The sequence below is a fragment of the Aphelocoma coerulescens genome, chromosome 14 (assembly GCF_041296385.1).
Source record: "Aphelocoma coerulescens isolate FSJ_1873_10779 chromosome 14, UR_Acoe_1.0, whole genome shotgun sequence".
Taxonomy (NCBI): Eukaryota; Metazoa; Chordata; class Aves; order Passeriformes; family Corvidae; genus Aphelocoma; species Aphelocoma coerulescens.
The window spans coordinates 6,689,411-6,712,395 of NC_091028.1; the positions used below are offsets into that span (position 1 = coordinate 6,689,411).

General features: G+C 39.4%; 1 long non-coding RNA gene across 1 annotated transcript in view; it reads left to right on the plus strand.

Moving 5' to 3' along the window:
- Nucleotides 1–7,009: 7,009 nt before the first annotated feature.
- LOC138118524 (uncharacterized) overlaps nt 7,010–22,985 on the plus strand; it is a 37,173-nt gene continuing 21,197 nt past the window's right edge. The window contains exons 1-2 of the long non-coding RNA XR_011155186.1: nt 7,010–7,064; nt 7,150–7,231. This is a non-coding gene — a long non-coding RNA (uncharacterized lncRNA). The remainder of the gene's footprint in view (nt 7,065–7,149; nt 7,232–22,985) is intronic.

Consider the following 22,985-nt stretch of genomic DNA (forward strand, 5'->3'; position numbering starts at 1 on the left):
TTATGGTGTCTGCTGCACTCTTATATTAGTTTCAGCTCTGTTGTAACTGCCAAACATATCTTGTGTTCACAACTCAACTCGGAATCATATACAAGAATATCCAGTGCCATAAACAGTCCCCACTCTTCACTAAAATTTATTTTTCTCTATGCTGATGTATTCCAAGTTTCCGGATAGGAGGGTCTGGCACTTAAAGTAGTGGCTGCTTCTTCGTTTGTACACCTTTTTTCTGGTAATTGCCTTGTGGTTAGACTGGAATGGGAATTCAAAGTGGCTCTCAGGGGAGATGTTCATAGCTCTGGGGCTGAAGGAGAAAAAATGAGAAGCTTAGGAGTATCAGTGGAGGAGACAGCCCTGTTTGTTAGTTCCCAGGGATTTCAGAAAAGTGGTACCTCAGGCTGAGCCAACCACTATAAGCATGACAGCCTGACTTCCATTGAGCTGAAGTATTAGAGCTGAAATCACTTAAACATTCCCCTCACACAGAGATAAGTTTGCCGGTGGAATATGAAAAGAGAACACTTGATTTTTAAACCAAAGATGTTGCTTACAACTCAAGGTACTAGAAAGAGGTTAATTGTGCTTCATCATGTACTGCATTCGAGGTGCTGCTTGGTAATAAGTGCAGAATACTGTCCCTTTAGGAAAACATTCGCTGTTAAAAATAGTCTCCTTTCTTCTCCCTCAACACCTCATACTTGCATTTTTAATTGTTGAATAGTTGTCATCCATATTTTATCTTAGCTAGAAGCTAAGAATAAATATTTTTAAAGCAGTATTAACACACTGCCAGATGACTACAGGCTTTTCCTGGAAACAAATTATCCAGGTTCTGCTTTTCAGGCTTGTGTTGGACTGATGTGCTTTGAGTGATTTTTTTTTCCCTAATGCAGTGCTAAGTATCTGAAAGAGGTGTTGACCTTTCTCCTCCCTTTCCCTTCCCTCATTTGCTTGTGGGATGATGATGTGAAGGAAAATGTGTCATATCCAAGTACCCCCTTCTACTTTGCTAAGGTGACAGCGAAGCTGTTTGAAAGCAAAGTCACTGACAATAGAATTCCTAGTGTGCAAACACAAGACAAGCCATGCCATTCCATCTGCTTGTCTTACTGTGTCCTAGACAGTATCTTTGAAAGCAGCCAGAATTCATAAGTGAACAGGTATCTCTCCCACTTCCCACTACCAGTCATCATGCAGTGAACACAATTTACCTGTGGTTTTGAGATAAGCTTTTTTGTTGAGTAGTTATAATTCCCTTTTATGCATGAGGAACTTTCAGAGCAAAGTCTGAAAGTGCAGGCTGAGTAGCCATTGTGACCAAGAGAGGCTGTATAATGGAAATACAGCTCAGATATTGATCTTACTGGCATAGGGTGCATTGGATGGTGAAAGTTCAAAATGAAACACTGATTTACAGACAATTCGCAGATATGTAAATGGACCAGCAATAGAAGTGTTGATCTCATTAATTTGTAATATAAAAAGTGGAATAGTAAGTTGGGGGTTTTTTACTCACAGTGATTACATAGCTACAGTTTATGCTTTATCATGTATCTGTCAAGATCATGGACAAGTTCAGTGTTTTTGTGGCTAGCAGGGATCAGGGCATGCTCTGTGCAATAAGAGGCTGTAAGTAAAAACAGGCCAACGAGATCTTTGGATGTATCTGAACAGGAATACAAGTGAACCTGGAAGACAGACGTGGAAACATGGAACCTCATGATTGCCAGTGACTCCAGGAAAAAGGAGACTTCAGACTGAGAGAGCTGCTGATGAGTAGGGTAATAGAGTAATTACTTGTCCAGCTGCTAAATGGCTTCTGATAAAAATATCTCTGCCTAGGCAGCCTGTAATCTGACTTCTCCCAAAATGGAAATACTATGCCAAAAGTCCTAATAAGAGGAATATAAGGCACCATCCTCTATAGGCATCCTTGTAATACCAATCCGTTAGTTTGCTGCAATGAAAACCAATGTACCAATGAAAGACTTCTAGCACAGTAACAAGACTGACACTGTATTTTTCCTAAAGAATCTGTGTAAGAATCCTCCAGATTATTGATTCAGAGTATACAACACTACTAGACCCTTTCCGTGCTTACTTTTCACAAAGAAGTTACATTTACTGCCATGTGAACATAAGTAATACTGATGAGCTGGTGCTGATTGGGAAGTGGTTTCATCAATGAAAATGAGTTCAAATGTAGGCTTGTATGGCAGTGCTGCCATTTCAATAATTGAATAAATAGGAAGTGTGCTGTAGGATGATTTTACCATTGGATAGTTTTATGAGGGGTAGGATGGAGAAAACAATGAGAAAGAAAAGAGTGACATGGACTTTTCCTGTTTCATGGCTTTTTAAAAGTCCATCCAAAGGAGCTGCTAGGCCATAATTTCATTAGTCCCCTTAAAAACCACTGAGCCATAACAAGGTTCACACACCTTTGTCCTCCTTTTCCTTTCCCTCTGCTGGGATCAGAGGGTTCTTTGCTTTCATCCCTAAGAGCCGTGGTATGCTTGTACAAAGTGTCTCAGATCTAGACAAACCTTAGTGTATCCTTGGTAAAGAACCTGACTCATATTCCCCTTCCCACTCCAGCCTTGGGAATGTTTCCTCCTCCCCCTCAAAGAAACATTGGGAGGTTAAGCAAGAGCAGCAGCTTCCCAACAATTCTTAACTCCTTGAGAACTGAAGTCCTTGTTCAGGCTTGCTGAGTCTAGAACAAGGAGCTTGGAAGGAGTTCTGACAAACTTGGGAAATCTTGAGGGATCAGAGGACATTTCCTTTTTTCTCCTTCTCTTCTTCCATCAGTTACTGTTCTTCACTGCCTCTTGCACAAGTCCAAAAATATCCTGAAAATTAATGTCTTTAGTTGGCTGCAGTTAGGTTATGCTGAAACTAGTGAAAGACTTAGGCAAAAACAGCACAGCTTGTCAGAGAGCTAGTCCCATGGTTTATATAGCAAATATATATAGGATATATTAATTCAAATGTTTGTTTACCCCACTGATCTGCAGGACATGCAAATCTGTGGAGATGACATTCAATAAAAAGGAAGAGCATTCCCTTCCTTTCTTCCCCACTGTTGGGTGTTCTCTTTGAAAATGCCCTTTTTGTATTAATGCTATAATTACTTTAAGAAAATCAATAAAATTTCTGGCAAAAAGTAGCCAAGGCAAACTGTAGTGCTGCCCCTGGAAGTTTTATTACTGATCAAACAAAGCTGCTTGCCAGTGCAGTGATCATATTATGAGAACTTCCTAAAAGCAGTGCCTCAGAAAATGGTTGTGGATGAGAGTAGCAAAAGCATTGAGTCCAGGGACCTTTAAATCAGAGGGTATTTTGATGCTGTTGGCTACTAGGTCATGTCTCTTTAGCCCATTTACAGAGTTTTTCTATTTAGTCAAAACTTGGCCAGACAATGGTAGATTAAAAATTAGCTCTGTAACTGGACCTAGCTATTAAAATTCTTTAACATTAGGATTGAACAATCCTAGCTTTGTTTGGAAAAGAAAAGGAAATAAATTGGCAAGGACTAAAGGCAAGCTGCAAGCAAAAATAAAAAAATTTGTGGAGCCTCTGAGGTACAGTACAGTATGTCAAGGGCTTAATACATTACAAATAAACCTGTGTGTTGCTTCCCATCCTGCCAAAACAATTACAATAGCAACCCAACCCTCCAAACAGAGCTTCACAAATCAAACACCATAGAAAAGAACTTCTAACCCATCACTCTGCTAGAGATAGGAATACAGGAGACTAAATTGTATTATTACAGAGAGGTAATAAGGATGTGGCCACAGAAAACTTGCTGTTGTTTGAAATCTGCAGGAGTGTGCAGTTGGAGTGGCAGGATTAGGATTTCATTTTACAAACAAAATGCAAAAGAAGGTCAAAGTACCCTACAAGAAGACACTATTTTGAAAAGTAGACACTTGAACTGCTTAGAGGAAGAATATATTTTGTCACTTTGGCTATTGACCTTGTCATCCAAAAAAAGCCCAAATCTGTAAATCACTTTAAATCATTTAGAATTAATTAGAAAATATGATGTTTGCTTCTCCAAGAGAACTACTCTCTCAATAACATCACGTATTTAGAATGTAAGGAGTTCATAGATTTTCATTTGATCTGTAAAGTAAAATAAGCTACTTAGCATTTTTATTTCCTACTAGTGTCCAAACAAGAAGATTTACCCATTTGCAGCCAAAGCTGAGTGACAAACAGCTCCACCAGTGAGGACACTCTATTTCTGTATGGATCTGTTCTGCAGAGCACACACATAAATAAACAACTTGGAACTCTGAGCCATCAGTGGGATGGTTCTGCTTCCCTCCCCATGAAGCAAACCACAGCATTCCAGCAGAATTCTCACTGAAATAGCAAGCCTGGTGTGCAGATGCACTTCTCCCCATATAAGTTTGTGCACGTGTACAATGTACTCTATCAAATATGTACACATAGAAATTCAAATCCAGGAACTGGATAACCTGAAAAGAATTTTTGGGTTAGCCTATTTTCTGAGGACTGGCCCACACTACAAAGATTCTAATTCTATGTATCATTTGGAAATCCATCTTTGCTTATTGTTATGATATGTCTCCATGCATGCAAGCGTTAGCTCCTTCTAAGTGTCTATTAGAAAAACACAATATTGTTACTCCTACTGAATTCTTATGTAATTTTAAGTATTTTAATGGTCACTTAACTAAATCTCACAGGAAAGCAGTACAGAAAAGGGAGAAAACACTTGCTGAAGTCAGTGGAATAGTAATTCTTCATGAGAGCATTGGGGTGCTGTATGAGGCATGGACATGGCAATGAACCAGACTCTGCCAGCAGATATGTATTTTTTAATCTCATTTACTTAAGTGGATGTTGCCACAGGCAAGCTTTGGACCTGTGTACTCTTAAACTAGAAATTGTTTTCATAGTGATTGCAAGTATTAATACTAAATGAGCACAGCATGAGCCCTATCATTAATGAGTTAATCTTTTAGTGCATTAAAATTTTAATAAAAAACATAAATTTGAAGCAGTAATGATTCTTACAAATTTTGCATTTTAAATCCTACTAGGTAAACAGTGCATAAGGGTATCAGGAAACAGCAGTGTGTTGTAACTCTTGCAACATTATTATGAGTCTCAGGCATTCACTGTTTTCTCAAAGGCAGTCATAGAAATATATGAAAGCCTTTTACCCTCATATTTTTTTAAAAAAAGGAAGAAAATGTATTTGTCATCTAAAGGAAGTTCAAAATTCATTTTTGAGACCTGTAACTTTTTAAGCTTATCATAAAATATGTTGTGGCCTGACACAATGTTTTTGAATGTAGGCACTTGCCAATATTAAGTTGTTATAATAAGGATTTTCATAAAAAGAATTAATTTCACAAAGCAGGTGAATCTGTATTATAATAGCTGGGATTTGTGTATGTATTCTGGTTTAAGTAAACTTTGGGAAAGAAGCAAAGACTAGAGCATTGCAGCAGACTGTAAAGATCTGGTTTGATATAAAGGGAGTGAAAAAGAGATACTGATTAGTTTGAACAAAAGGACTGTTAGTGACTGAAAGATTTGAAGCTGAGGAGAGGAGTCAGGTCAGTCTGTACCGGGCTTGCAGAGCTGGGTGTGTGCAGCCCTCCTCCCTTTTCCCTCTAGTTCAATTCCTGCTTCCACAGGAAGGAAGCACGCAAAAGTCAGTCAAAAGGAAATGTGAGTGTGCTCCTCCAGGCTGGCCAGTTCACCAGAATTGACACCTGCTCTTCATTACAGCAATGGATTAGTTGGGCAGTTTGAACAGCATCACTGGGAGTGATCTGGACAGTGTTAGGATTTAGATCAGGGAGCAGGATTTTGTTGAAGGAAAGAACAGCATTCTCAATTTTAAGTAAAAATTATTAAAGTTGTATTTTTAAGTTTTAATTTAAAAGAAAGTATCATTAGGATGTTCAGGAAGTGAGATGGGATCTGTCCAAATAAATTTTAGCTAACTGAAGGTCCATCAAGTACTCTCCTACAAAAGCTGGGGAGAGTAATAGTTACAAGGGCATAATCTCAACAGTTTCTTCATTCCTCAGATTGTAGGTTATAAAAAAAATTATCATATTATCAATATATGGAGCATAATCTCCTGCTGATGGGAGTCCAATTCTCCTCTAGAAGCAAGATTTTTTGAGGAAAATTGTCCTGCAAACAGGACAAATTAGCTTGTTCCTCACTTCCCCAAACTTGTAGGACTGCTGTAGTCTCACTGCAGCGCTGCTCTGCAGTAGGTGGTGGAAGGTAAAGGTCTTGTCCTTAGCAGCCTTTTTTGTATGTGGACGCTATTGTAGTTAGCAGATCAAAACAGCCTTCAGCTGTTGTGAAAATACAGACCTGATAACACTTTGTAGGTGCAAATGGTTGTGGGTTTGGTGGGATTTAGCAACATTCTGTCATCAGCACTGAAACTGCTTGAGTTCAAAAGGTGTACAGGACTCCTGAATTGTTCCTGAAAGAATATGTGATGTCTGTTGGGATGAGTCATTTATCCAGTGTATGCTATCATCTGAGCTTCCCCATTAGTCTCATCTATTGATGTTTTTTATTTTGAGTTTCTTCATTCAGGTGTTGTCCTGGAGATCTTGTTACCACATCATAAGGAAGCATTGCACTGCCTCTTCAGTTTGTGAACTTCTGGGTTTAGGTACATTTTTGTATTTTAGCAACCTTTTCTGGTTTGAACACAGTATGAATTTTTATGTGTCAGTTCCTCCCAGTGGAACTGCTCAGTGTCTAATGCTGCAGTACCTGTTCTGCCTGAGAGGCTGCTGTCATAGTGGGGCACCTCCAGTCATCACCCTAAAGAGGGTTGGTTCCTCTCCCTCTTCACCCACATGTCCTGTTTTCTTAGCCACAAGACCAGCTACCATTCAAGCTCTGTTAGTGAGGGCTAGGAGGAAGCTAATACTGCCCATTCAATTCAAAGAAGCTGTGATGATTTTTTTTTTTTTTAATTATCTATTTAGAATTAAATGCAGCTGGTATTCTGCCATCACTATGAACAGGTCTGACTCAGCCTGGTAAGAGAAGCTTTCCATTTAAGCCCCAAAAGGGCACATATATGCAAGATCCTAGAGCAGCATTACATTTTTTCTTCTCTCTTAGGGGTCAGGCCATTTCCCTTATATGAGAAGAGCAGGATTTTGTCAAATCATGCATTACAAAGACAGTACTGAAGTTCAAAAAGGTATGGTGTATTTGAGAACTTTGAGCCTTCTTTGTTGCTGAATTCTTCTGAATGAACCATATCAAGCTGTTTATTCTCCTTTCATTGAAACCCTATTCCATAGGCTCTTACAGTTGAAAAAACATGTTCCTGTATTTTTTCTCATATTCCTTCATTATGCACAAGCTTACTGCTACCACAGTGACTTACTGCCCCAATTTATCAATACCTTCCCAAAAAAACATGTAATGATCCTCATTTAATTTCACAAGTATATATTCATTTCCTCTTGTGTTAAATCTGCAGTCTCTGTCCAACTCCCTGTCCTCTCCAGGTTGCATGCATTTGGTTGCTGACTGTCCCAGTAGCAGGTGAGGACCAAAGCAAGTCAGGGCTGCTGAGGCAGCTCAGATGAATGTCCTGGCACTGGCTCTGGGGATGCCCAAACATCTCCCTGACTTGCTGGCTCAACCAGGCACTGAGATGGTCCTCACAGCAGGATAAACAAGGGGTGAAAAGGAACTGCAGCCCTGAGGTGGATATAAAGGAACAGGAGACAGTGAGGCCACTGAAGGTACACAGCACTACTCATTTTCTCCACTGAGGCTGTACTCTAAACAAGGAGCTTCTACTTTACTAGGACAGCCATCAGCGTTCTAAAAATCAGCTTCATCTTTGCAGTTAGCCACACTTACTGTGTGCTTCAGGTACAAACTTAATCAAAACATGCACAGCAAGGTTACTCTTTTTGCAAACTACAGAATCCTGTACAGTATCAGTTTAATGTCTTCAGCCCAAAGTATGCTGCTGTGTGCTAACAAAGTGCACTTGCAAATCATTGCTAACACCTGAGAACAAAAATTACTTCAATTCCCCCACTAAATCAAAAGTACAACATATATATATATATATAAAGCTTTAAATTAAACACTTCTTCCCCATAAATAAGAATCCAGCTATGAGTGAGGGGTGTTGTGAAGTTCTGAACCCATATTCATGTGCATGTTGAGTGCCATAAACTGCTCATTGCATTCTGTGCAGGATGATTCACTTTTTCCAACTGCTTCAGTGTTGCACATATGGAATCTGTTGTATACTGTCAGCCAGTGCTGCACTATGCTTCATCCCCTTGTGTATATAAACCATGACGAGTTGTTCAGCCATTCCTATAATATCCTCATTTCTGCAGTGTTCCTCTCAGGACAGAGAAGGCAAGGCTTTTTGATACTTTATTTTACAATCTAAGTATGGGATCTAATAATACATTAAACTTTATCGTAGCAGCTACTCCAAGAACACAGGACATTATTTGATGCTGTGGTAACTTGGACAGTTCTACTTCAAAGCGCTTAGCTTGTGATCCTAAAATTGTTCACCTTTGAGATTGTGTGTTCTACTTTGGTTTTTTTAGATATAACAAGATCATCTTTGAGCTTTTTAATCCCCTTCAAATTTTGACCGTCATATTTGTAGAAGAGAGAAGCTTCTTCCTGTGGCATAAGGTCTTCTCATCTGCCTTAACCTTTCAGTGTTTGGCAGATGGGATTAAAGCTTTTATTTGCATCCAAACAAAAGTTTAAAATAATTGACTGTCAATAAAGCTGCTGACATCTGTTCCAAAATCCTCAGGACAGTTTATAGATAGCCAAGGCTGATTGGCACTGCCGCTGAATTCCTGAGGAGGGTGGAATTGCAACCAGATCCAGTGGGTGTGTTGCGAGGAACAAGGGGGCCACGTGGATGTGCATCTTCCCGTTTCTTCTGACATCTAACCCAGGACTACAGCAAGCTCTCATTTTTTATTCAAACCTTTTGATCTTGAAGTTTTTTGGCTTTTTTTTTTTTTTTTTTTTTTTTGTCTTTACTGGAAGCAATAGCAGCATCACCTCTCAGATTAAGCCTGGTTTTCAAATTCTGTGTGACTAGCTTTTACAACCTCCCTCCTTTGGCTTATGTTTGTGACAGACAAAACACTCCCAACTTCTTGTAGCTTTGTCCAAACAGGGAATTCACAAATATATGCCATAAATTAAGGCATAGCATAATGAAACTACTCTTAAAATGTTGAATCACTTGTGCTGAAAACATGGAAGAGTGGGGCTGGAGAATCATTCCCTCACCCTCCTCCCTCACATGACCTAAAACCAGCCTGACAGGTGAGAAACAGGCTTTCTGGTGTGGTTTTTTAGCCGGCTTTGATAGTGCCTGCAGCCCTGCCAGGTGGAGGGTGTGGCTGCATGGGAGCTGAACTGCCTTGTGCTGAGTTGTTTATCTTTGCTGGGAAACCTGCCTTTACCAACCTGTGGAAGGAAACTTTGGGCTTAGACACTGTGCTCAAAGAAGACCACCTGTGGTGAAGGGAGTCACATCTGCTGCAGTGGAGGTGTATCAGTTAATACTGAACCATTAAACCCATCATGAAAAAAAAAAGGATCTATCACTTTTTTTTTGTTCCCTCCTAATAGCTAAGTGTAAATATTATGGGCTCCAGTAGCATTTGAGTGAATAATGCTCTTCACCCTTTCAAAAGCAGAATTGTAACTTTGTGAACTTCCTATATACTTACTTGTTTCCTGCATTTTTAGAATAAGTAGTGATGTGGGGTTTGGAGGGGTTTTTGTGTATGTCTGAAAAATCCCACAGTGCTAAGACTAGACTTGAAGGCCCCATTTGCCAGGCCCATGACCAGCAGTACAGCCAGCTGAAAAACAATTCCACTGTATTAAACCCTGTACTAAAGTACTGCAGGACCTTTACTGTTAAATGGGATATTTGCATGTCAGTAGATATTGGGATGCAAAATTTTTATTTCATAAACAAATTAAGTTTTAATATAAACAGACTTCCAGGTTTTGTTGTGTTAATGGGCTTGAGGACATTGATACCAGCCCTGAGGAAAAAGATGTGAGGGGTGTTAGTGGAAGAGGAGCTCAGCCTGACCCAGCAATGTGTGATCTCAGCCCAGAAAGCCAGACATATCCTGGGCTGCAGCAGGAAGGGATTGTGCCCTCTGCTCCACTCTCCTGAGACCCCACCTGCAGAGCTGCCTCCAGCTCTGGGCCCCCAACACAAGAAGGATGTGGAGCTGTGGAAGCAAGTCCAGAGGAGGCCATGAGATGCTCAGAGGGCTGGAGCACCTCTGCTCTGGAGCCAGGCTGAGAGAGCTGAGGATATTCAGTCTGAAGTAGAGAAGATTCTGAAGAGACCTTAGACCCCTTCCAGTGCCTAAAAGGGCTCCAAGAGAGCTGGAGAGGGACTTGTGGCAAGGGCATGCAGTGACAGGACAAGGGGTAACGGCTTTAGACTTGAAGAGGGAAGGGTTGGATTTAAATATAAGAAAGAAATTCTTCCCTGTGAAGGTGGTGAGGCACTGACTGGCAGAGGTTGCCCAGAGGAGTTGTGGCTGTCCCATCCCTGAAACTGTGCTTGGAGCAACCTGGTCTGCTGGAAGGTGTTGTATCTAGATAATCTTTAAAGTGTCTCCCAACCCAAACCATTCTATGATTTTTTTTTTGTCTTCTTTGTGTTATTTGTGTCCCATCTCCCACTCAGTCTCTTATTTCATCTCTCATGGAAAGTTAGGAATACATTAGAATAAAAGTTTTCATTTCAGAAAAGAGAAAAAAAAGCAATCTCATTTTTCTTCTCAGAAACATGAGGAAAGCAGCCTTGTAAGTTCATCCAAAGATATATGAAACACTTTCATAAATTATTTTATATAGTGTGAGGAACTGCAGGAGCCTGTTTCTTTTGAAATCTTGCAGAATGCAGTATTGCCTTTCAGATCTTGATCTTGCAGTGGAATACTAATGTGAACTCTTTTGGGGAATTTTCCTAATGGCTTTTACCTAAAATGACTGCTTTACATAGAATACATAAGGGAAAATACTGACTTTGTCAAAATTCAAATCATTTTGTGAGAACAATAATTTTCTTGAGGTTTTTGACAGGAAAGCAGCTTCTCAGTTGAATGAGAGATCTTCCACTGCATGTACCCCTCTCCACTGAATTTGGTTGTCCTTCAGTCTCTACTTGCAGTGCTGCTGGCAGCCTTGCTCGGTAACTAATGTGTGTCAGGTTTTTATTCTCACCTACTGAGGTTGTTTCATTTCTTATCTGTGTTAGAAATGCTTCAGGACAGAACTTAGACTGAGTGTTTTTAGTCTGCTTAAGCAACTTCTCTGGTTCAGATTCCTGCCCTACTATTCCCAGCATATGCCAGGTATCTGCCCTGGGAAGTGTTTGCCCGTCATGTGGGAGCTGGATAGAGAGGCTGAGGATAAGGCTCCTGTTCTGAACTAATCCACCCAATTCACATTGCATCATTCCCCTGAGCAGCCAGTCTCTGAGGATGTTTTTCCTGCAGGCTGGATCAGCATATACATTTTGTTTTCTTTCCTGTCTTCCACAAAAAAATCCAAAAAACCAACCATGGAGAACAGGGCACTCAAATCATGTGGTGTAAGACCATTGTCCTCTCTGCAAGGAGCATGATACCACCACCCATCCACTCTTAGGCAGTTTAGTAAGATGCTGTAGTAGGATGATTTCAGGATGCTGTCACTTTATTTCTGTCCTTTTGGACTCCATCCCAGCATCAGAGACTTAAACATTCAAACTTCTTCATACAGTGCTAGTTTTCAAGTTCAGAAAGGTAGTAGCTAATACTGTTTTAATTGAAGTCACATGGTAGAATGAGTTCAATAATTTGGGACTGCCAGATACTTTCTGGCCTTTCAAGAAAGAAGCAATCTCTTGGAACCATTTGCCTTGCTGTCAGGAGGACCTGCCAGTGAGCTGGTTTATACATTTCAGCATTTCCATTTTGCAGTTTTTCCAGAAGACGCTGATTTTTTTCCCCTTTCTTAGATAAATAAAAGTCAGACACTTGAAATGAAACCAAAGCAAAGGAATATGAAAAGCTGACTTGAGCAGGAGTGTTTGCTTTCAGTTTGTTGCTTCCTGTTCTGATCATGAAATTTGATTAAAACTTGGTTTAAAGATAACAGCAACTCCACAAATCAATGTATGGCATAGTAACATCTGCTAATACTTCTTTTGAAGAGAGGATGATTATAAACTCTGTCTTACAGGGTTTTTTAATACAGAGGAGACATTTTAGTTGCCAAGATCATAGTTCTTGTTCTACTTTTTCTCTTTTCCTGTTTTGGATCAAGCGAAGAATGAGACTGTACTATGTAGTTCTTACTAAAATTCACAGACTAAGGGTTTGGTTTTTATCTGGGTAAAAGATGGTAAAGGTATTCATCTGGAGGAAAAAATTGTATTCTGCTCTACTGAGACTGATTATACTGAAAAAATATCTTTAAGTAAAAAGACCTGTTTTATGATAATTTGAAATTAAAAACTCCATTGATTTGTTTATTAAGATTCCCCTACTGCACAAGTTTGTAATCAGAGAAGACTTATGAGGAGACTTTAAAGAAATGCTGATGTCTATCACAGAAGAGTGAGAATTCTACAAAATGGCTGGTTTGGGTTGGGGTTTTTTTCCCCCTAAGCCATAGAAATTTTTCTTGTAGGATCTTTTTTTTTTTAAAGCAGTGAATTTGTGTTTTGTGATACTCAGCAAGACAGGAATATAACCTCCTAAAGATGTGACTCAGATTAAACCCAACATTTACAGTTCTCTAGGTGTATGAGTCAATATGGATCAATAATTCTTCTGTCTCAGTGCTTTGACAGTGGATTTTAAAATTCTTAAACTCAGAATGAAAGATGAATTTGGCCATAACAGATTCTGCTTTTAGAAACTTTGTATTTTTGCAGGCTGTGTTCACACTTCTGTCTAAAATTCAGTTGGCCTTGCTTGCTTTGGGACAAATCTTCACAGCTCAGCCTGTCTCCAATCACTGATGAGGAGAAGTTTAGTTCACAGTCTTGAATTGTTGCATTTTAATGCCTACTGGCTGCAAATCAAACGTTTTATACTGATAACCACAACCAACTTTATCAAGCCTTTATGCATGTAGTGAAACACTACTTTAGTGGTGGTGGTGGTTGGTTGGGGGTTTTCAGTGGAAGAGAACAGGACTGGGCTGTCTGTGTTGCAAAAGCAAAGTGTGGCTTTGTGTGTGAGACTGTTGAAGGACTGGCTTAGACAGCAGGTGTGGAATTCCTGCAGGAGGGAACAGCATTAGCATTAAGACTCCTACTGGATGGTTTCTAGATAATAATTACAGAATGAAAACTGTCTGTGATTGCAGGAGAACAAAGAATGCTTCCGTGCTCTTTGCCAAAGCTTCCCCAAAATACCTCCCTCAAACTTAATACAGATTTTGTTCAAAAATCAGGTTTAATTTGAACCCACAACAAAGAGACTTAAGCCGTGTGTAGCAGTGCCACCTAGTGTAGACTATTAATCCTTGGTTTTCCAGAATTTTACTATTCTTTTGTCTTGAGTCTATGATGGTTCAAGAAAATAAACATCACCTCTGTATTGTAGAAAGTGCTTTAAAGGTGATTCTCTTGAAATCTGGGCCAGAATATCTTCTTACATGAAACAAGCTCTTACCTGATCACTGTTTCACTCCTCTTTGCTGAGTTAATGACAAAAATAGTTTGAAGTTACCCATGCACAACAAGTTATTTATGTCATGTTTAGCTTTTGAAATGAGATGGAGAGGTAGTATAGAGCAGCAGCTGCATACTACTCTTGCTCAGGAAATATCAGCTTGACATTGTGGATTTTCATCGAGGATTGATAATACTGTAAAATTATTTATGGAATAAAGTAGCTCTTATTATGACAAAAACTGGTAGAATATGTCTGTAAATCGACATAAAACTTGATTTGGGAAGTGGAGGAGTAGAAATAAGGATTAGATGACAGATTCAAGCAATAAATGGCTTGTCCTTTGTGAGAATTCTGAAAAGAAATGGGCATAAACTTGCCATGGGTCTTAGCAAATTGTTTTCATTTATAACTCTTAGCCTAATGGCTGTTCTTGCTGTTCAGTTTTGGCTCCTGACTGGCAAAGAATAGTCTTCACAAGTCTGAACCTTTGTTATGACAAATAAATACAGCCATGGAGTGGATTCTTATTTTCACTATAATCCCTCTAAAGATAGGCTAATGAAATCTAAAGTAGTTTTTCTGGATTTTCACTGGGCTTAGGAAAACAGACATTTAGTTCTGTGCACCTCTAACCTAGAGGAAGTTCATGACTGCAGCTGGAGCTGCTGGGAATTGCATATTTTTTCTAGATTCCCAAAGGAAACACTGTCAGCCAAACTTAGAAATGGCAGGAGGACAGAAAGCAAAAGGCAGGGCGGCTGGATTTATACTGACATAGTATTTATTCTGCTTTGCCTTCCAAATCAGCTGCTGAAGCTCTTTTCCAGTTAAGAATTGTTTATCTAGTGCTGTCTAGCTCAATACACAGAGACACTTCTGAGGCCACCCAGGGAATGTGAAAAGGCCCTGTATTGAGTGGAGGTGTGCACATGTACCCTCTTTGACTGCTGATTCCAGACATAGGAAGGGGAGAAGCCAGCAGGATCCTTGAAGGAAAGATTTATATGAAAGGCTGTTACTGAGAGGATAATTTATACTGTATTTATACTCAGTGTCTTGGGATGTTGTGCTGTACAAACAGCAAACTACTCAAAGATCTCTTCAGATAATGCTGCCTTGGAGTCCTTTTTTGAGGGGAAAATGAGATTGTGACTACTCCAGCGCCAGTATCACTAACACAGGACATGGTGAACATTAAGTGAGAAGTTATAACCAACACTGTCTTGTGCATGGGCATATCTCGTGTTTCTCAAGAAAATCAGACCATGACTTGAAAACTTGGACACCTACTAGACTGTTTTTATTCCTAGTGGATATGAGGCAAATCTGTTCACAGTACTTCTCTACTCACAAGGGTTTTCTATGATTTTTGTTAGCTGGACCAAAGGCTGTAGAAACAAAGCCCCAAATTATATCAAGAACATTCTGTCTCCAGAACTTTGAACTGCATAACTCTCAAAGGGGACTATTGTTTTGGCTGTTACCAGAGAAGAGCATGGACAGTGTTTCTGACTGAGATGAGCTTGCTTTTTCACTCACCTCATTGTAAGTGGCTTATATTATTAGCTGTAATCCTTACTGTAGAGTTTTGGAAGCCCTGGAGTGGAGGGGCATTCAGGTAGCTCTAAATTTATATAGCTTAAGTTATCTTTTGAAAGTACATAACATATATTAAGACATGCATCGCCCTGTGGCTGGTGATTCTGAGCAAATGTTTGCAATGGCAGGAATATTTCAGAGTGCTTCTTGGCACTGATCAACAACTGGTGGCTTTAAAAACCAGTTTTTGAGTGGAATCTGAAGCATTTTGGAAGAAGCAACATCTTTGCTTAATAATTGTGAGTTATCTTACTCTGATTTTACTTACTCATCTAGTGGGGAGTCATGGCTTATACAGAAAAGCAGCTGATCATACCTAGTCCCTTCCATCCTTCTCTGTTAATATGCTTCTGTGATTTGTGGTTTCTATCACCAAGTGGTAGAAGAACATTTCAGGGGACTCCTTGTTAAAATGTTAGCGTTGCATCACAGGCACCTTTTCTGTTTTTCTCCCTTGGGTTATGCAATAAAAAGTTTTGAAAATGCAGCAGAGGTGGAGATATTAATGGCAATGTCTTCCTAACTCTGTATTAGCCAGCCTGGTCTGTTTTGGTGCTGCAGTCCGCATCAGCTCCTTCTGCAGACCCCTCCAGGGCAGTCTTCTGCCACAGTCAGCAAAGCCAGCTAGCTTTGGAAGGAGACTGCTTAAAACCCCACCTCAGAGCTTTGCTTTAATTCTCAAGGGGCAACCACATCAAATGCCAAACATACTCACATGGTTGGTTTAGATCCAGGGTAGGTCTGTGGATGCCACACTGACAAACACAATCAGAGGTTTGTGTTTTGGCCCAGGGAGAATCAAAACAAAACTAAACTGCAAGGGCAAGTTAGGCAGCCTTCCAAGGGAGTCCAGGATAATGACTGGTGTGTCCTGTATCTCACTGGTCTTGCATCACCAGCAGCAGAACATACAAGCTGCTCTGAGGTGGCATTGTGCTGAGGGCTGCAGTGAGGGTTTCACCTGGTGGGGTATAACTACAGTGTTTGTTTTATTATTTTGTAATATTAAAAAGCCTCCATGGGAACCTAGCAGGAACCTCCTGATTTGAAAATTACCAGGTTGTCTGGTATTCTTGAAAGCTGGAAGAGAGGTTTTTCATTTGCTTCCTTTTAGATTGAAGTTCTCTGTCCATTTAATTCCTGATGGTGTGTTAGGCTTTGTGGCCTTTTCCCTTTGGTTCTGCTGTTTTAAGTGAAAGCAAAACACTGATGTAATCTTATCAGCAGTTGTAGGGCTTGACTATTTTTAAGGATTTTAAAGGGAAAGTTCAGATAATGTGTAGATATGAAGGTGGTAGAGCTAAATTGAAGTGGAGCTGAATATTTGAGGCAGTGACAGGCATTAAACAGGGAACCTGTGAGGAGCTGGAACTTTGCCACAAGCAGTTTGAGTGGCAGTGTCTAAAAAGAGAGGCCATCCTTCCCATGGAAGGGAGCAGTTTAAGTTCGGTCCCTGCCATATCTTATTCTGCTGTAGTATAAAAACCCAAAGCTTCTCTAGTTGTTAATAAATTAGTATAGACACAAAACCCCTTTTATTTTATAAAGAACTTAAGATTTCATATCAAATAAGGCTGAAAAACATTTTTAGCTGAAAACCAGATTTTTACTCTCCCACTGGTGAACAGCAGAAATACAATTGAAAAACTAGATTAACATGTTCAACAAAAGACAAATATTCCCTGCCTATCACAGCAGAAATGGGCATAAACAAAAGGAGGCAGTGCCAGTACCTAGAATGCATCTCTTTCTTCTGACCACATTTGGGTTTTTTCCTCTGGCAGATGCTTTGATAAAAATGGTTATAAGACGACCTCATGCTGACTTCAGAGGGAGCTACCAAAATCCATGTCCTTAGCTGATCTCCTGTTGCCCCAGCTGGGCTGTGACCTGAACAATTTGAGTGTTTAATTTTTTCAAGTGAGCCCAGCTATGGCATTGATGTTAGAATTTGACTTTATTAGCTTTGTGTATTGGCTCAAACATCAGTATTGCCTCAACATAAACATAAAAGAGCAGAATAAGGTGCAACTGGGTAATTCCTCCCTCTGAGTTGGCATTACTTGCTTTCTATGATATCACAGTCGACTTTACACTGCCTAACTTGGGCACCACTGTGCTTTAATTTTTTTTTTTTTTTCCTCATGGCATTACCATATCCTTAGTCACAGCATCTTACTTTGAGATGCTGCTGTGCATTCCAGTCGGGTGGAATTTAACATTTAGATTTTTAGCTAAACTTAACATCCCTAGAGGCTGTAGAGTTGGAAGGCTTTTATTTTTTTAGTTAAAGAATTGCAATGCCAGTCAAGCAGTATTTTCCCAGGCTGTCGGCTGCTGATGGAAAGTGGCATACTCAGTTTGTTGATAGCATGGGGTAATGCCCTGCTCAAGGAATTGCCCAATTCAGTGGCAGAAACTGAGGAGCACCTTGATTATTAGTCAGCTATGTTATGGGAACTATTTGAAATCTTGGCTGCTACTCCAAGGAACTACTTAATAAAAATAAGTACGATTCAAACAACAACACCCCTGCCAAACCCCCACCACTCCCACCCAGAGAAACCCAGTTGTGATACTGAGAGTGTGGACAGGGTGAATGTACTTTGACTGCTCTATCCTGAATGGGTCACAGAACTGCACTTCCACTTCTTTTTAGTTAGACAAGCACAGTTGTGTTTATTATTCTGAATATAGAAGTCAACACACTTCAGATTTCTGGAAAACATTCAAGGATTTGTATTCCATGCAAGAGGCTTTAAAACAGAATGTGCTGCTTGTTAAAAGCAGCCTATCCCACTTCCCTCTACAGCCAGTACTCCAGAGCAGGGGAAGCCAAGCCACTATAGCTGAGAGGGAAAAAAAGAGGGGGAGAAATCTAAATAACAGAAATGCAGGATTGTCACATGACACCACTGAGAAACATCTGTGAATAAAGCAGAGTTTAATCATCAGAAATCAATCCCTCTGCAAAGGAAGTTATTTTCCAGTGTGTCAGGTAATGATACACAGAGTCCAGGCACGGAATAAGCAGGGTGGGAAGTAACTCCCACTGTTTATTCTGATATTTTAGCCAAAAGTGCAGCCTTCTGTCAGTTGACGTTTTTCTGAAAAAATGCAACATTGTCAAAACAATCATAAATAGAGTAAAAGGAGAAAAATGGCAAGTAATGGGAGAAGTCACATAATCACACACAAGAATTTGATCTGTTTCACATGCCCTGACAGTGTATTTGTGCTATTAGAGGTGGGTAAATGTAGCTGAATCTTAGGAGCCCTTCCATGGTTGGTGGGAAGCTGAGGCAGTTCTCCTCAGGTTTTAACCCAGTTCCTTGCTTGCCTCTCACAGATAGGGAGTGTTTCTGTGGGAAGTTAGTTGTAATTTTGCTAACTTTCTGCCACAGTGCCAGTGAGTCATGGAATCATTGTCATTAGCATTTACAGGAAACATGAACAAGTGCAGGGATAGAAGTATACTCGAGCATTGATGAAGCCAGTGATTTTCATATCTTTTGCGTTTTTATCTTGCATTTTTAAAAATACTGGCAAAATGCATTGGGTGGGGAAGTTTTCTTTTTAACATGTCAGAAATCTTACAACAGGTGAAGCTATCTAAGTTTGCAAAAGCAAGCAAGCCTGTGTAGAAATGTATGTTATAAATGAGATTTCCATAAATCACAAATAAAATGGGTATGCTTGTTAATGATGAAAATTAATCAAGTAAAGGTGACTAATCTAGCAGCGTGCTTTCCCAAGGTACTGAATGCTCTCATTTGCCTTTTTGAGTATCTTGTGGAGAGCAGCAGGAAGATCTTCTGCATGTTAGGTAAATCTAGAATGGACTAGAGCAGAAAAGTAACTTAAAGGGTTTTTAATTCTTTTACTTTGCAATACATCTGGACAATGTGCCTCGGTAAGTTTGGGAATTTTCACAATTCTTCTGTTCTGAATTGTTTAGTTAGTAAAGTTCCTATAATGCAAGTTTCTTCAAGCTATGCAGATTAAAATGCAAGTAGCTCATGGCTTTTAAGAACACATATGAAATGCTGAAATAAAATCTGTCTGTCTTCATGTGTGCTTAAGGAAATGAGAGAAAAGAAACTGAGGTTTTGAACTTGGATTCATGTTTCTGTTTATTGTTGTAAGTTGACCAGCCAGTGAATAGTTTAAGTTCATTATGCTGATGTATGGGATGTGTTGAGAAACTCTTGATGTTGTGTTTGAAACCAGGGCCTGAGTAATTTTAAAATTTCATCATCAGTTTTCAAGAGGGGATCAGTGGCAAAGAGCTATAAAAAAATTATTGGTAGCCTATTGTAGAACCTGAATGCATTCAGGTTCCAACAGCACTGATAATGCTGGATCTCAATCCATATTTCTGTTTTATGGCAATGCTGTGACCTGGGATGGTTATTCAGGGTGCCCAGACTGGGCCAGTTGAGAGCATTAACAGATTTCAGTAAGTTAACGTGAAACCAATGATCAGTGTTCTACATGGTCTGAGACATGGAGGGAAATAAAAGGTAAATTAGCAGTAACTAGTCTCCATTGCAGAGCAGCCTTGAAAATCAAACTAAAATTTGGGCTGAGGGGACTGGCTTTTTTTGTTGTTTGGCTGTTTGTTGGGTTTTGGTGGTTTTCTGGCGGGGGGGGGGTGGTTCATGGAAACATGGAAACACTGTGGATGTGCTCTGATCCAGCAGTCATCTAACCAGGCATCCCCACTCCTGAGGTTTCAGACAAGTCTTTCCCACTTGCCAGCCTGGTGAAAGAAGTCTGGTTTTTTAGCAGTATGTCCTGTTTGGCCAGCCCCCACTTGCCTGCATAAGCAGGAATATGGAAGCTTATAATACTCCCCATGGGAAATGTCTCCAGAAGTGCCACAGTTGCTGTCAAAACATTTAAAATTTTTTATCTGACTTAAACAGGAAATTTAAATGTAAATAATTTTATATCCTTCAGTAGAAAGAAGCTGTGATGGAGCTAAATATAGTTTAAAACAGATGCATTTGGTTCCAGAAATTACCCAGATATTGTATTGTCTGTGCAAATGCACAGTCCAGGTCCTGTGACAGCATCCTAGAATATATTACTTTTGTCACACCCACCATGCTTTCTTCTCCTATAAAAAAAAATTTCAGAATTTCCCAAACTGCTTCCATATGTTATTTTCACTTTTAAACACTCAAAAATTTGGTTTTAACACAACACTTAAATCTAGGAGCTGAAAGGAATGGGTGGGTTTGCTTTCATCAACATAGTAAATTACTTTTTCATTTCTGTATTTCTTTACTTATCTTGCAAATTTCATCATTCAAGGTGAATTTTATTATTTGATTAGTGGGATCAAGTCAACATACTTAATATACAACATACATACAGTAACTTCTTCCATATGATATGTGTTTTAATGAGCTACTTAGTGGTGACTCATTTCTCTGCCATATCCCTTTGCCACTGACTCTCTGTTGCTGTTGTTGAGCAAGGAAAAAGAAGGCAGCAGTGGTTTGGATACCAAAGCCTTCAGGGAATAGTGAGTGGAGGATGTGCAAGAGTATCCAAGTAGGAACTGAGAGTGGAGGCCAGAGAAAAAGGTCCAAAAGCAACTGAACTTGTAATTGAGAACATAATAAACCCTTAAATAAATCACTGTGGTCTTGGTACTTAAATGGGACTCTGAACTGCAATTTTAAAAAACACACTGTTTTAGACATGGATGTATCAATCTTTGTGATTGCATTGACAAAATAACTGAGACATTCATAAGCTGCATGTTGTAAAGGAAAAGTCAACCAGTTGCCAATGAAAATAAATTGCAGTGCAGTGAGATAAAACCCCTAAAGTCAGCACTCCCTCTCATTAAGATTAATTAGTTGCCATCAAAAACATCAGAGAACAATGTGCATGGGCTCACTTAGGTCTTCGGGGCATGTGGGAGGATTAGTGGCATACATTAAGTGCAATCATTTTCATTGAGCAAGCAGGAATGTTCTTTTCCTTATCAGAACAGTGATCCACCCCCTTTCTTTACACGCTTTCCCCCATGGACTCTCCACCCGTTTCTTCCATCAGTCCTGTTCCACCTCCGCTAAGGAAATGATAAGTCTTGCTGCTGTCTGTCTCCTAGCATGGAATTGTAGCAGATAGTTCTCATATTACAGCCAGTAGCTAAATTGCACTTCTCAAATACAACTTTAACATCCACCCACTAGTGTGCATCCAGTGCATTTGGACTATCCAAGGTGGAAACTGTGATGTATCCACAAGACTCTGGTTAGATTTCTAGTATGTAACTAAAGATTTTTTAAATGGTTAGAAGATCAGTAGATCAAATTATTAATTAGCCTTTCTGTCTTTTGACAGGTTCTTTCAGTATAAAACTGCTGTATTTAACCTGTTCATGCAGAAACTTAGGAAATGTAAAAGATAAATACTTTAAAATTTCAGATTTATGTTCTCCTTCATTAATGAACTAATAAATAGCTTTAGATTTACTCTTCTACCAAAGATTTATGTTTTTTCTGCACTCTACATCTGTATGCATAAAAAAATAAGTTTTCATCATCAAATGGAAGCACTATGAAAACTTAGGTAAAGTTTGTCTTCCATGAACACATGATTCCAAGGAACACTTGGATTCTGGTTAGTATTTTCTCTATTGGCTCCCTTTGAATACAAATCCATCCCAGGCCAAAGACTTGCATGATAACCTTCCACAGGGTTAGTCTAAGTGCCTCAGTGTTCAGAGCTCCAATGATGTGTGCACTCTGCTGAAATTAGGGAAATGCCAGCCACTGTGGGGAATGCTAACACAAGGAGGGATGAGACTTTGCCAGGTACAGATTTAACTTGTGAATAAGGAAAAAGCAACTGGTTGTAGAGCTTTCAATGACAAATCAAAATTTATTTCTATCATTTTCAAATAGAAGGTTTATTGTAGATGCTAATTTGAAACAGCAGACCTATCCCCAACTTCTAATAAAATTTAATAGTGCTACTTTAGGTGACTGGAATGTACTGTTTTACTTCATTTAATACAAGATAATACACTCCAATATTATTTAGTGTCAGCAGGGAATAACATACTTAAATATTGTGGCTGTGTATACTGTATTGTTCAATTCTAAATGGCCTTACTTCCTTTTTTAATTTTAATTTGTTCATGTTGTTCTTGACTTAGTTACTGTTATCTTTGTTCAGTAAAACAGTCCCTTATTATGAAAACAGTAGTAATGGCTTTTAGATGAATGGGGGGAAAAAACAGATGTACAAAATATTACCAAAGAGCTGTAAATATTTCATGAGAGGAGGACACAGTTCAAGTGGAGCAGTTAATGAACCAAGCCATGATAGCATTAAAAATACAGAGCTGTGAATGTTCCAGTGTGACAGTACCCAAAACATTCGGCTTGTGGCAGTGCCAGTAGTGGATGTAGAACTGCAAAGTGGGAGTGAAATCAGAGGCATAAGGGACTTGACAGCAGTGATCTTTGACTTGCTGGATGGGGGAACTTTTTGATCAAGAGAAAAATAAAAATCTTTCTAGTGAATGAAGCATACTCATATTTATGGGATTAGATATATGGATGGAAAGTACTTCTGGCCTAACCTCTAATGTGAAATAGGACTATTGTTGTC